Consider the following 13,787-nt stretch of genomic DNA (forward strand, 5'->3'; position numbering starts at 1 on the left):
TGAATACTAAATACGTTTTGTTTAATTCTCTGTTATCTGTGGTTTCCTTAATAAGAGAGTGTCACCAAGTACAGGATACTGAAGTTTTAAATAAATGGTGCACATAGTTAAAACTTAAGTCTATAGCAAAATACCGTTTATAAAACACAAAAAATAAAGTATTATTTTGCCCACAACGGTGAGCTTCAGTAAATCGCGAAATAGAAATGGTCAGTCATTAATAAAATCAGCCATTAAGAACATGGACAAACAGTACTTTTAGGACCTATTGTGTACTCCATGACTTTGAGGAATATCGATGCACATTGAAAGACGGTTTAAGCGAGACTGATTTATTATTTGTGTACCCACATCACTATAATATATTACATTTCCTCCCTCACGAGAAATATGACAAAAAGTAATTAAGTATAACAGTTAACAATGCCAGTTGCTACCAATACTACCAATACTACTTACTACAACAATAAGAAGAATCCTACACTTACATTCCACTCATTAGTTGACAGGGTATCACATCACTAGAATATATATTTACTTATTACATTATTACAAAACTATAGTAACATTACTATAATTCTTATTCTTAAACAATATAGGTATCTTTATAACTACAAACACGGTCTCACTGCACATGATTATCGATAGTATTTTTGTGATTCCTATTTCTAGGTTTATTGTTAACCCAATCCCCAGAAATGGACTCATGTATGACGGGCGGCTCCTCTGAGGTCTTGGGTGATGACGGCACCGGTGAATTAGGTGCAGATTCCCAAGTGTCATTGTCAGTATTCACTGTTTCAGTATCGATATCTGTGATCATAGGATTTGAGGAACGTGTGTGTCTACGTAATGGCATGATTTGATCTATATGTTTTCTATATTCCCCCTGGTTCGATTTTACCCTATATGTCACAGCTCCGGTGCGCTCAGCGATTTGTCCTTCCATCCACTTGGGATTGTTTCGCGAGTAATCTCGAAACAACACTCGTTCACCAGGTTGTACCTCTCTATACATACCTCGTGCATGTTCTACTTGCTTGGCCTGCGCCGCCTCGACCGTATCTGCAGTACTAGCACGCAGCAAGTCCAAGCGCATGCGCAACCTCCGTCCTAGCAGTGCCACAGATGGTTCACGCTGTGTGCTTGAATGTGTACTATTTCTATATATTAAAAGAAAATTGTTTATTGCTCGCTCGATATTCTGACCTTCAGAAGCAGCTTTTTTTATAACTTTCTTGACTGTCTTCACGGCGTTCTCGGCAGCGCCGTTGCTCGATGGATGATACGGAGCTATGAGAATGTGTTTAATCCCGTTACGGGTTAAAAATAACTCAAATTCCTCCGATCGAAATGGTGGTCCCCCATCACTCACCAAACACTTTGGCAGTCCAAATCGAGAGAAGCATTCTCTTAGTTTGTTTGTAACTAACTTGGCCGATGTACCGGTCCCCATCAGAAACACTTCGATCCACTTAGAGTGCGAGTCCAGTATTAAAAAGTAATATTTACCTTGGTACTGTAGGAAATCTACATGAAGTCTCGTCCAAGGTTCTGATGGCCATACATACGGTACAGGAGTGTGTCTCGGTGGCGCGTCCAACTGCGCCCGGCACGCGGCGCAAGCGGCGGCGCGCGCCTCGATGTCGCTGTCGAGGCGCGGCCACCACACGTAGTTGCGCGCGATGCTCTTCATGCGCACGACGCCCACGTGCCCCGCGTGCACCTCCTCCAGTATCTGCGCACGCAGCCGCTCAGGCACCACAATCCTGTAACCCCAAACTATGCACCCGTGATCTATGTGTAGATTTTCACGTCGATGAAAATATGCTTTCTCATCTTCAGAATCACCTATAAGAGGCCATCCTCCACTCATTATGTAACCGTACACTTTACATAAAATTTTGTCTTCCTTTGTCGCTTGTGCTACATCTTTGTGACTAAGAGGGAAATTGTCCTCAACAAAATGTAAATATGCCGCGTCGTCTTGATCCTCTGCCTTCGTTTTTGCTAAAGGTAATCGTGATAACCCATCAGCATTGCTATTCTTTTCAGAGCTGACGAATACAATGTTAAAATCGTAAGCTGCGAGCCGTACCGCGTATCTCTGCAAGCGGCTGGCTGCTGTTTGTGGAATACCCTTCTTAGGTCCGAATATATAACTAAGAGCTTTGTGATCACTCTTAAGAGTAAAATGCCTACCAAAAAGATACTGATGGTGTCTCGTGACTCCATACACAATGGCCAGCGCCTCCTTGTCCACCTGGCTGTACCGCCGCTCAGCGTCATTGAGCGTGCGCGAGGCACAGCACACAAGGCGCTCGCTGCCGTCGGGGTAACGCTGCGCCAGCACGGCGCCCAGGCCGTACGCGCTGCTGTCCACCGCCAACACCAGCGGGAGAGCTGGCGAGTAATGCGCCAACACTGGGTCGCTCGTCAATCTTACCTTGATTTCCTCAAATGCGGCGTTGCAGCTCTCCGACCACACCCATGTCACTCCCTTTTTTAAAAGAGCGTGAAGTGGATGCAGAATTGTACTGAGGTTGGGAATAAAACGAGCATAATAATTGATAAAACCCAATAAAGCTCTTAACTGAGACACATTTTCGGGGATGGGCATTTTAGATATAGCTTTTACTTTTGATGTATCTGTATAAAGACCGTGTTTGTTGATTCGGTATCCTAAATAACAAACTTCATCTTTTAAAAATTCACATTTAGAAAACTTTATTGTTAATCCGGCATCTCTTAATCTAGACAGTACTTTCTTTAAATTTTCCAAATGATGAGATTTGTTCCTGCCACTCACACAAATATCGTCAATAAAAGCTACCACGAATTCAAGTCCACTTAATGTTTCGGTAACAATTTTTTGAAAGTTTTCGGGTAAGCATTTTAGTCCAAAAGGAGCCCTGCGATATACAAATGTCCCTACATGTGTAGTAATCGCTGTTAGCGGTTGTGAGCTCTCGGATAATTCTAGTTGCATGAAAGCATTCTTTAAGTCTAATTTACTATATTGCTCCCCGCCACTTAGCGTTGCAAACATTTCTTCAATTTTCGGCAATGGAAAATGAACATCCTTTAATAATTTGTTTACAGTCACTTTATAATCGCCGCATAAACGAATAGAACCGTCCGGCTTAATAATTGGCACAATAGGTGTTCCGTAATCGGATCTGTCCACTCTGTAAATTATACCTTCGTCTTGTAAGCGTTTAAGTTCATTTTCCACTGGTGCGCGCAGCGCAAGCGGGAGGGCACGTGACTTGCAAAATATCGGAGTGTTGTCAGTCAAGTACAATGTCAACTTATGTTTATATGTACCTATTTTGTCAGAAAATACTTCTGGAAATTCTTGTTTCAATTCCAAAACAACAGGATCAACATCTTCTTTGAGGTTAAATAGGTTTAATGATTTTAATTTAAGTTCGCGCATCCAGGTGCGTCCGATAAGCGGAGGCCCGCCGTTCTCAATAATAAACAATGTCAATATAGCATGCGCTGCTCCCGCACAGCTGACTCGCACTGAGACCCGGTCTAATGGTACTATTGCGTCACCTGTATACGACTTTAACTTAATGTTATCTTTTTCTATAGGTATGTTAGAAAGATGTTGATCGTAAAATATTTTCGATACTGCCGATATTTTGCTGCCCGTGTCGATTTCAAACAACACTTTTTGATTTTCAACAATTAACTCACAATAATATGGGCCGTCTTTTACATTTTGGACTGTCTCACCTTTAATAACATATAATCCTTGAAACTCCTCACTTCCAGACTCCGATGAATCTGTTTCAATGAAGTTTTGATATTTTAAACCCGACCGGCTCACATTCACATTTTTTTTATCACAAACTGACTTCAAGTGACCCTTTATTTTACACTTTTCACACACATACGACTTGTACCGACACCTGTGCGGTGCATGGCCGTCCCGGCCACAGCGCCAGCATCCGTCGCGTCGCGGCGGCCCGTCGTCTCGACCGGCGGCGCTGGCCTGCTTGGCCACGCTCACCCGGTGCACCCGCTCGCCCGCGTCCGCCTGGAGTCCCGCCGGTCCGGCTGCTGCCCACAGCGCGGCCGGCGCCACGGCCTTAGCCGCATGCTGCTCGGCCGCCTCCAGCACTAGCGCCAGCCCCACCGCCTTCTTGTAGTCGAGCGTGGTCTCCGCAAATAAACGAGATCGTATCTCTTCGCTACGAAGACCAGACACGAATTGATCTCGAAGGTTCACTTCTAACTGATCCCCAAAATTGCAGTAGGTAGCCAAGTGTTTCAATTTTTGTAAAAACACATTGATCGATTCGCCTTCACCCTGCCGCCGCTGACGAAACACGTGTCGTTCTGCTATTTCCGACCTTTTGGGTTCTAGATGATTTTTCACAAGCTCCACTAATGCAGTAAATGTTTTATTTTCTGGATTGTCCGGAGCACTCAAATCACACATTAACCGGTAAGTCGGCGCACCAACATGTGTCACCAACGTGGCCACGCGTAGGTTATCTTTTATGTCGTTTAATAAAATAAACTGTTCCACTAAACGCACATATGCTGGCCAGTTTTCACCTCCATCCAGATCGAATACATGTATTTTCCCGATTGGCATCTTGATATTTTACTGTTTTTAATTATAATAGGAGGAATATCGATGCACATTGAAAGACGGTTTAAGCGAGACTGATTTATTATTTGTGTACCCACATCACTATAATATATTACAGACTTAAACCTATCGGGTCCCGATTTAAGCTGACTTTAGAATTCCCAAACATTGGTTTACAATAACTTCATTTGAGTAATTGTTATTGCTAAATAATAAACAACGAATAATCTTTTCGCTGCTTTAGTTCCATAGAACTAAACGATACTTAATTTGCATACAAATTGAAAATAAATAGATAAGTTAAGGGCACTTAAATGTCGATTTAGTAGCCCACGTAAAATTACAAAACTTGGAATAAAGTTAATAAGTAATAGCTTTTGCACATAAGTCTTGTTAACCTTAGCAGTTTATTATTTCGATATAATTCCGCTACGATTGTTTTATGACCTCTCATGAAACGAACATGAAGTCAATAATAAACTCTTTTATTTTACGATACTATCTATCGTCAATTAATTCGTCAACGCCACATGACTTTCAAACATGGCGCCCACCGTTTTAGCACAATATGAAAATATGTATTTTTTCCTTATTTAGTTTGTTTAATATTTATCTTCAAAATGTGCCAATACTACTTCGCACAGCCAAATAAAAAGTAACATATGGTTTTACTCCATATATTATATTTCAAATCGATCAATCGACACCTGAGATTATCGCGTCCTATCAAACAAACAAATGTATTCAGATTATAATATTAGTAAAGATAAATGAAAAGTATAAAGTTGTCTTCTTTTTAAAAGATTTTACTCTAAATAATGATTTGCAGTTGAATTTCCACGAAGATATAATAAGGTTACTACATTTACTTTACAAAATTGTTTTTTTGGCGGCCATCCAAAAGACTTCGCATTTTAAAACTAAGTTAATGACAGTGACAAATGAAAGGTAAGTAAGTGTTAATTCGATGCACTAAATCAGAGTGGCCATGTTCCTAAATAAAAAAGAAAAATATACCTTATTTGTGTACATTTTCAGGTTAAGGGTACATTTTTGAATTGCCATTCGCTAGGCAATTTCTAATTTTCGTTCTTTTTTTTCAAATTTTAGCTCACGAATATTTCTACCAGCCATATTGTCTATACTAATATTATAAAGAGGAAAACTTTGTTTGTTTGTTTGGTTGTAATGAATAGGCTCAAAAACGACGGGACCGTTTTTAAAAATTCTTTCACCATAGGCTATATTTTATCCCTGTACGGGCAGTAGTTACCACGAGACGCGGGTGAAACAGCGTGAAAACGGCTAGTCAAAAATAAACCGAAATAGGTAAGGTTTCTGTTTTTGATCACCAAATATAAAATATACTTTAACAGCAAACAGATTTTATATATTTGCTAGCATATGTTATATGTCTTCATTTAAGAACTTCTTTACAAAGCACTAATTTCCTATGAAACTACAGCCTAATAAACGGAACGACTTAACCATGAAACGAGGTAAATACACCAAGCAGTCCAGCTAACTGCTAAATGGTAGCTCGTAAAGAACCAATAGGTAACTCAACGTGAACCATTAGCGTACGAACTATAAACTGATGTAAATTGTGAACCTGTTGCTTGTCTTCTGATTTCGTAATAGCTTGTACCTTGGTCGGAATTAATGGTGGTAACTAGTGGGTAGGAGTTGTTGATTGGTTGTGGAAGTGAAATTGGCTGGGGTGTTATTTTCTTCGGTTTTAACGTTAGTGGGAAGGAATAGAATTACCTAAGGTCACAGTGAAGCTACTCTCAATATTGATCATCAAAATGCTGGTACGCTTTTAAAGCCAAATGAGCGGAAAATAATAAGTTTGAAACAAATCTTTAAACAATTCAGACTTCATTTGTAAGTAGGCGTGTATTTCAGCTACAGCAACAACCTATTCTATTTTGAACAGAGTTATTTTCTCGTCGGCAGAAATACTTGACTCAAGGACAACTTTTGGCGCGGAGCATTGCATAACACGGCGAATAATTTAACGATTCTGTACTCTCGTTGGCGCCCAGCGTGGGACCGCGAGCTGTGCTGGCGCCCAAACTGGGACCACCTCGATTCTTACGCAATGCGTAAATAAGGAAACTTTTACGTTAACGAATTTGTATATTTAATGACAGCAGCATTGTTACTGGATTGCCCTTGCCCCGCCAGTGCCTGGTACGGAACTTCCGTCTCAGTATTACGACTGTAGCCTTCAAATATTCATTTGAATCAATTAAAGTGAAAGCCAGAGTACTGGATAAGACTTGATACATAAGCAGATCTTTGTTTAAAGCCTGAGTGGGATGTCTCTTAGTATAATGAATCCTTTCATTTTGAATATGGAAGGGCTTTCGCGTTGTTTAACAATTCTGCTCTAATGATTTTGTCATCACATTATCATAAATCAGGTCACTGAGGCACTCAGTATCTAGCCTTCTTTGCCTAAAATAATGTTGTTATTAATTAGTATCAACATAAAAGAAAAGAAAATGAATATTTTCTTTATCTTCTGACATGTTTTAAACAAAATAATAAGGTAAATATTTTCATAAGAATAGATTATTATTGTAAATAATCCGTTTTGATCCGGAGTAATAATCAGAAACTTAATTTGGCAAAGCTAATTAGGCTTAATAAGCCTTATCTGCCGACAACACTCAGGTTTTAACGCTAAATATGAAGGAAAGAATTTTAATGAACATGTAACAAAAAAATTAACGAATTTTAACTAGTATTTAAACGTACATTTTGAATAAGTATTTGGAATATCTAAAAAAAATTAAAGAGTTACTAAAATTATATCTGCGCTTTCATTTCTCAGCTACTTGTAATTCAAAACATCTATATCTGAAGGGCCCAATTAGTTAACTTTTGTAGCATCCTTTACGGTATATTGTACTAAAACAATAGAGCTATATTGGAACTGAGGCGGGCTATAAATCTTCCCCGCCGAGGGTGGTTACACCACCACTAAATCATTTTTATCCCATGTTATTGCTGTAAAACCTCACACCTCCTGAAAACAGCTTCATATTTATAGTTTACGACGCAAAATGCTATATTTTCTCAGTAATATTTATTTAATATTCATGTCTACAAACTAATAGATCAAACATGCAAAACGCTCGTTGCAAAAGTAACATTGAATTTTTCAATTTATCGTCGATTGTTCTAGAAACTTTAAATAAATGTTCAAATGCTAACGAGCACTCGATGTGGGTTTCAAAACTCAACTGCGCTCCGGAAGTTTGAAATTCGAAACACTGACGATGTCCTTTTGTTTCTGTGTTCGGACAAACATTTGAATATAGAATGCTTGGGTTGGCCAACGGTCGCGTTCAAAATATATTGGATTTGTAAACATTTTCTCGTTGTTTGCCGTCACTCTAGAAGTCTAGACTGATTTTGTCATTGTCTATACATTGCTGATTTTGGAAAATAAAGACTGAAATTATGATGATAAGAGCTTTTATTGCATTAAAATGTTATCTAAGAACAGCTTCTTCCCGAACAATGAGTCAGTGTATCGCTCGAGTGTAGGTAAATCGGCGAACTATTCGGGATCCGATTTACGTATTTTCTAGAAAAAGACGAGCCTTCTCTTTCCACAAAATAGTGCACAAACATCCCGTTTTCATCCAAATGTACTGCACTTTTCACGTGCACCTTCAGTAAATGTCGTTCTGAATAAAATATGAGATCTATCGATCCTTGCACTCTTTGCTCATGATCTTTTAAAAATTGAATTTTTGTTTGTTTGTGCTTTCATCGTAAGAAAGCAGGTTTTATAGCATAGGTTTAGGTGTACTTGAATGTCGTAACGGTTCTTAAAAACATAATAAGATATGTACTACATGGAATGATGAGCCTTTGGGAAATTTTTGTCTGGGCCCAAAGGAGTAAACTTAAGATTAAGAATAAATAAAACGAGAGTTTGATTGATGACTGGCTGATAAACTTTTAAGTTATTGAAAGATACCAAAAAAAAGAAACAAGAAAAATAGTTATAAAATTCTTATAAAACAATAGGTCCCAGTAGATAAATTGTTAGGTAAACAAATGGCCAAAAGTTACGAAAAGTTTGCTAACACTTGAAAAAACTGATTTAGAAATAAGTCATACGTGTGAAAAATGGCATGACATGTAAAATATAGGGGTAAATAAATAATCTCACAGGCTTATCACAAACCAGACTGCCGTAAGCTAAGATATAAAACCAAGCTCCCTTTACGACTTAGCTTATATAAACCCTGATCCTAGTCTGACGGGAAATCAGTTTAGTCAACGAACAGTGTCACAAAAATAATATCATGTATTATTACTTAGGTATCTCATGTTTCTTCGCGTCTTTTTTCCATTTCTGGAGTTGCGGCTGAATATTTTAGTTCTTATATTTTCTTTAAGCAGCTCTGTATTTATATTTAGCTTATACTAAAGGAAAGTGTTTTCTTTTATCGTATGGTAAATGCGTTAAAAATATTAGATAGATTTAGCCCGTGCTTACTTTATTGGCATTCTGATTTATTAAAATATGTTCACTAGTACTGTTTGCTGGAAAGAGTAGCACACATCCAAACATACATCCTTACTTTCTCACTTATTATATTAGCGTGATAGCATTAGTTCATGCGACTAAAACTTTTTTAATCTCGCCCCACGTCAAGTAACTCATGTTCCCTCACCAATTGAGGAAACAAGCCGAAACTTCTACATCTTTACACTAATATCTTCTCTCTTCTTATTCTCCTTTACATGTTTTAAAAATCATTCAATTCTTAGTCCAATAGCGATGAACTTCGATCCACTAAGGGTTATCCGAATTCATTTATTCATGGTACGGGTGAACGTGTATTTTTCTTCCATTCATCACTATCCGCCGTTATTCACTGGCTCTTTTTCTATTTATATCGTCTACTACTATCAATTGTTTTAGTTTTTTGTCTTAATGTACTTTATATAGAGGGAGCTATTTTTTAACCCCCGACGCAAAAACGACGGGGTGTTATAAGTTTGACGTGTCTGTGTGTGTGTGTGTGTGTGTGTGTGTGTGTATGTGGCATCGTAGCTCCCAAACGGATGATCCGATTGTAATCCGGTTTTTTTTGTTTAAAAGGTATGTCAGTCGGGAGTGTTCTTAGTTATGTTTGGTGGAAATCGGTTCAGGTCTTCAAGGTCATCAGCTCGTTTGCTAGATGTGATAGGAATGTTACACGCTCAGTTTACTTGCACGTACATGTGGGATCTGAAATTTGAAACACTAATGTCTTTTGGAACCACTGAGCTGGTCTGCTGTTAGGGCACGAAGGTAGGAGACGTAACCCTGAACTGCCTTTTAGTAAACCCATCGAGTTTGGGCTCGTTGAATTTGTCTTGACGAGTTCTCTTCATGTTTCTGACTGGCGAGAACCTGATGCTGGAAATGGGATGTGGCGGATGAAACACTGGAATGCCGGAATTAAACGGATAAACCGATTTATATTTTTGCTGAAAATCTAGAATGTCCAAAGGTGAATCTTTATTGTTTCTCAATCTGTGCAATTCTCCCAGAGCCAGTTTGTCATGAGGATTGTTAAACAGCTTCCTTTGGCCGAGATCGCAAATAGCGACCCCATCTTAAGATAAAATAAATTAAATTAAAGAAGGAAAAATTAAGGAGCTCCTTTAAAAAGCATGAAATAAAATTAAATTATAAATTTAAAAAAACCCCCGACCCAAAAAAAGTACGCAATAATTATGACAAAAGGTTAAAAACGCTAAACCCTATAAAAAGCAAAAAATAACTTTTAACACTACGTAAACTAAATTTTGACGTGTCGGGGGACCGCTTTTTACCTTCATAAATATATATACCTAACTAATAACAACATTCGTTTAAAAAAAAAACACGTATCTAAAGTAATGAATTAGAGCGGTTCCCCGACACGACAAAATTTAGTTTACGTAGTGTTAAAAGTTATTTTTTGCTTTTTATAGGGTTTAGCGTTTTTAACCTTTTGTCATAATTATTGCGTACTTTTTTTGGGTCGGGGGTTTTTTTAAATTTATAATTTAATTTTTCAGTAAACCAAACAAGCAGTGTTGAAAAGGTGACGGCTGAGGCTATGCACCTAAAATAGTTTATTCATGTCTAACCATTTATTACTTACAAACAATGAACTAAAACCATGAAAGATTAATGTTCTATCAAACCATTTTTTATTCCTATAGATACTTTTACACTGTGTAGTAGAGTTCACACATTGCGTCAAACGTTGTGCCTACGCGGATGTCTGCGTCGTGTTATCATGGATGTACACAATATTTATTTTTAACTTCAATGTCGTGAGTAACCTTCCATACCTACTCCTAGTCAATAATATCATCAACAGGATAACTTGAACAGTGAGTACACAGTTTTAAGGATTGGCACTAAAAATCAATTTACTATGGCCATAAACCGGCCACATTTCCCGCAGAGCAATCTCACGCTTCCTGGGGTGCGATTCACTAAGGCAAAACATCTTTACAACCAAGAAATCATCGTTGTAACATCAGATGAAAACTCGGCGGTATTCATTAGTTAAAATTGCGCGATCGTAGCGCCTCAACGATGTTGACGGCGTGACATAGAACTAACATTTGGTGCCAAATGTATGAAAATCGGTATTCAGCAACACGAAACATCCTCGCCTGCAACGACAACCTCGCCTTCGCCCTCGATTTTATCTGTCAAACCGAAAAGCTTGTAAATTGTGGATGTTTTCTTGGATGAAGGCGATTAAAATGTAAGTAAAACAAGTTATTTAATAAATTGCAATGTGAAAATATCTTTTTATGACGATTTGTTTATCGTACTTTAATCCCTGAAACATTTGCGCCTATTTTTAATGTTTTAGATGGCAGTTCGTCTTTCCTGTATGATTTTTCGTTGGAAGAAACTAAACATCATGATAATTAAATAAATAAGAAGTCAGGCCTCCGTGATACGTATTATGGATTTACTAACACTAGCTACTGATAGAAAGTATAATAAGATTGACTGAAGAACAGATTCGACAGTTGAAAGATTTCCTGAGATTTCCCCTTTCCTAACAAAGGCGAATCGTCGAGGAGGAATTAGCAACCGCACCAATATATTACACTTAATCAATATACCTAATATAAATCATCATACAGTACAGTGGATAGGTGCCTAAAACTTATCGTCCATCCACCTTTTGCAGGTACTGTCAAATTTTTTGTTAGTGAGATTTATGTACCAAATAATGCTATGTGACATTGCAAGAACAATGTCTCACAAGCATCCCCCTCAAGGACTCAACAATATACAGTAGATGCCATCAACCATCCAGATATTATTGATAAGTACGAGGTAGGTAAGAAGCAACTGTGACCCGGTTGATAAGCAAGCCGGACTCTAGCAGTGACTTGGACAGTGGATGTCATGCTAGAAGTTATTTAATAAACAATACTATGTAGACACCTTCTAACAATACATATGTATTTTACCGGTGTATGTTAAATAGTAATATAAACATTTTTAACATTACACAATAGTGTGCAGGTATCAAAGTAATTTTTATAAAAATACTTAACTTTTTTGTAATCATGAATTAATAAAACAATATTTTACTTCATCATGTCTTTTTATTATTTTGTATTTTATAATGAACATGCATTTATTTCTAAATTCAGATTCCAAAACATGATAATAATAGAATGTATTTTTAACTTGATTACACCGAGTTCTGGCAAATTCTTCATGTTGGCTTGCAGCTGCAATAGAACTAGACTTCCTCTGAACTGCTCCTTTTTGTCCTTCCAGTACTGTAACACAAGCAAAAATTAAATGGTGTACCTAATATATAAAATAAATAAAACAACTATTTGCTTGCAACGGTTTAGCTTTCATTTGCAATTTCAAATGCCTTTATGATTGAATTTGAAGGATAGAGTAAAGTCATTGTATTTGCCTGCTGTCAATACTAATTTAGTACTTAATACATACAAAACACAATGTAAAAGAGTACCTACTATACCTACTTACCATGATTCAATGCAACGGTAAACACACACATATAGGTTCATAAATGATTATTGTTTACTAACCTTACACCACTGCTCCAATATTTTCATACACCCACTACTTCACTGTTTAGGGCTCTTGTTTTCGGATCATGCATGCATGCATGCATTCTCGCATTCGCAGTACGAGCATGCCCCATCATAATCAACCATGGTTTGCTTTCCAAAAAGCTTACTAGCTCTTCCAGCTGACTCAACGAAGGCAGTGCGTTGCGGGATACTAAAAGATAAATATTTTAGTTAATAGATGTAGTTCACAAAAACTGTATTGTATATTAAAATATAAATGTTACGTATTGTGTACTTACTTTCGATAGTTTTGGAAAATTGGAACCAAACTAAAACACAGGACAAGTAGAATGCCGTTGGCTATGGGTACAACTTTTTTTAAAGTCCACTTGACTGCTTAAAGCCATTTGGAGCTTTGAAATCTCGATTCTCGTATTTAGATAAAAATAAACTTATAATCTAGTTATGAGCAAAATGTTTGTTTTGGTTTTGAAGTTTTGAAATGACACAGACTATATATTGTACTACATAACCTTATAACAAATGTCAAAGATTTGAGTCATTATTTTCTATATCGAAAATGATATAATTAATTAAATATTCGTTGCATAACGAATAGAATGTGTTTTAAACATACATATTATGCATTTACATTGATTTAAAATGTCGAAATAACGCCAAAAAACGTTAGTCGAGATTTTCTCGATTATACTTTAAATGGAATTTTGGCAACACTGTAAACATCCTAGCCGTCATCGTTGTTCGTCAGATCGTCGACGAGTTTTTTTGCTTAGCGAATACGGTTTTCATCAACGTTGTTTTTAAAAGCGATGTCTACGATGCGACATCTGTGAACTCGTCGTTGTTAGCATCGATGATGTGTTTGTTACAGAATCGCATGGCTGCACTCCCGATACACATAAAATATTACATACAACATCGTAACTCCTTCCTAGTACCAAGAAATCCTGGCCATGAAATAAATTTGAATTTAAACTTGGAATGTACTTGATATAACCGGCCGTTAACGCCTGCGAGCATCTATTACCAGCCAGTTTTGTATGTTAATTTACAGTTTATTGCC

The 13,787-nt window shown here is 37.5% G+C and overlaps 1 protein-coding gene and 1 long non-coding RNA gene across 2 annotated transcripts in view; both read right to left on the reverse strand.

Moving 5' to 3' along the window:
* The window catches only part of LOC110376076 (uncharacterized protein), a 133,081-nt gene that overhangs the window by 82,111 nt on the left and 37,183 nt on the right, over positions 1-13,787 (reverse strand). The gene's annotated exons all lie outside the window — the stretch shown is intronic.
* LOC126054141 (uncharacterized) lies at positions 12,309-13,604 on the reverse strand. Its single transcript, XR_010276648.1, has 3 exons — positions 13,003-13,604; positions 12,719-12,914; positions 12,309-12,436 (listed from the first exon to the last, which is right to left on the reverse strand). It is a non-coding gene; the product is annotated as an uncharacterized LOC126054141 (long non-coding RNA).

The sequence above is a fragment of the Helicoverpa armigera genome, chromosome 7 (assembly GCF_030705265.1).
Source record: "Helicoverpa armigera isolate CAAS_96S chromosome 7, ASM3070526v1, whole genome shotgun sequence".
Classification (NCBI taxonomy): Eukaryota; Metazoa; Arthropoda; class Insecta; order Lepidoptera; family Noctuidae; genus Helicoverpa; species Helicoverpa armigera.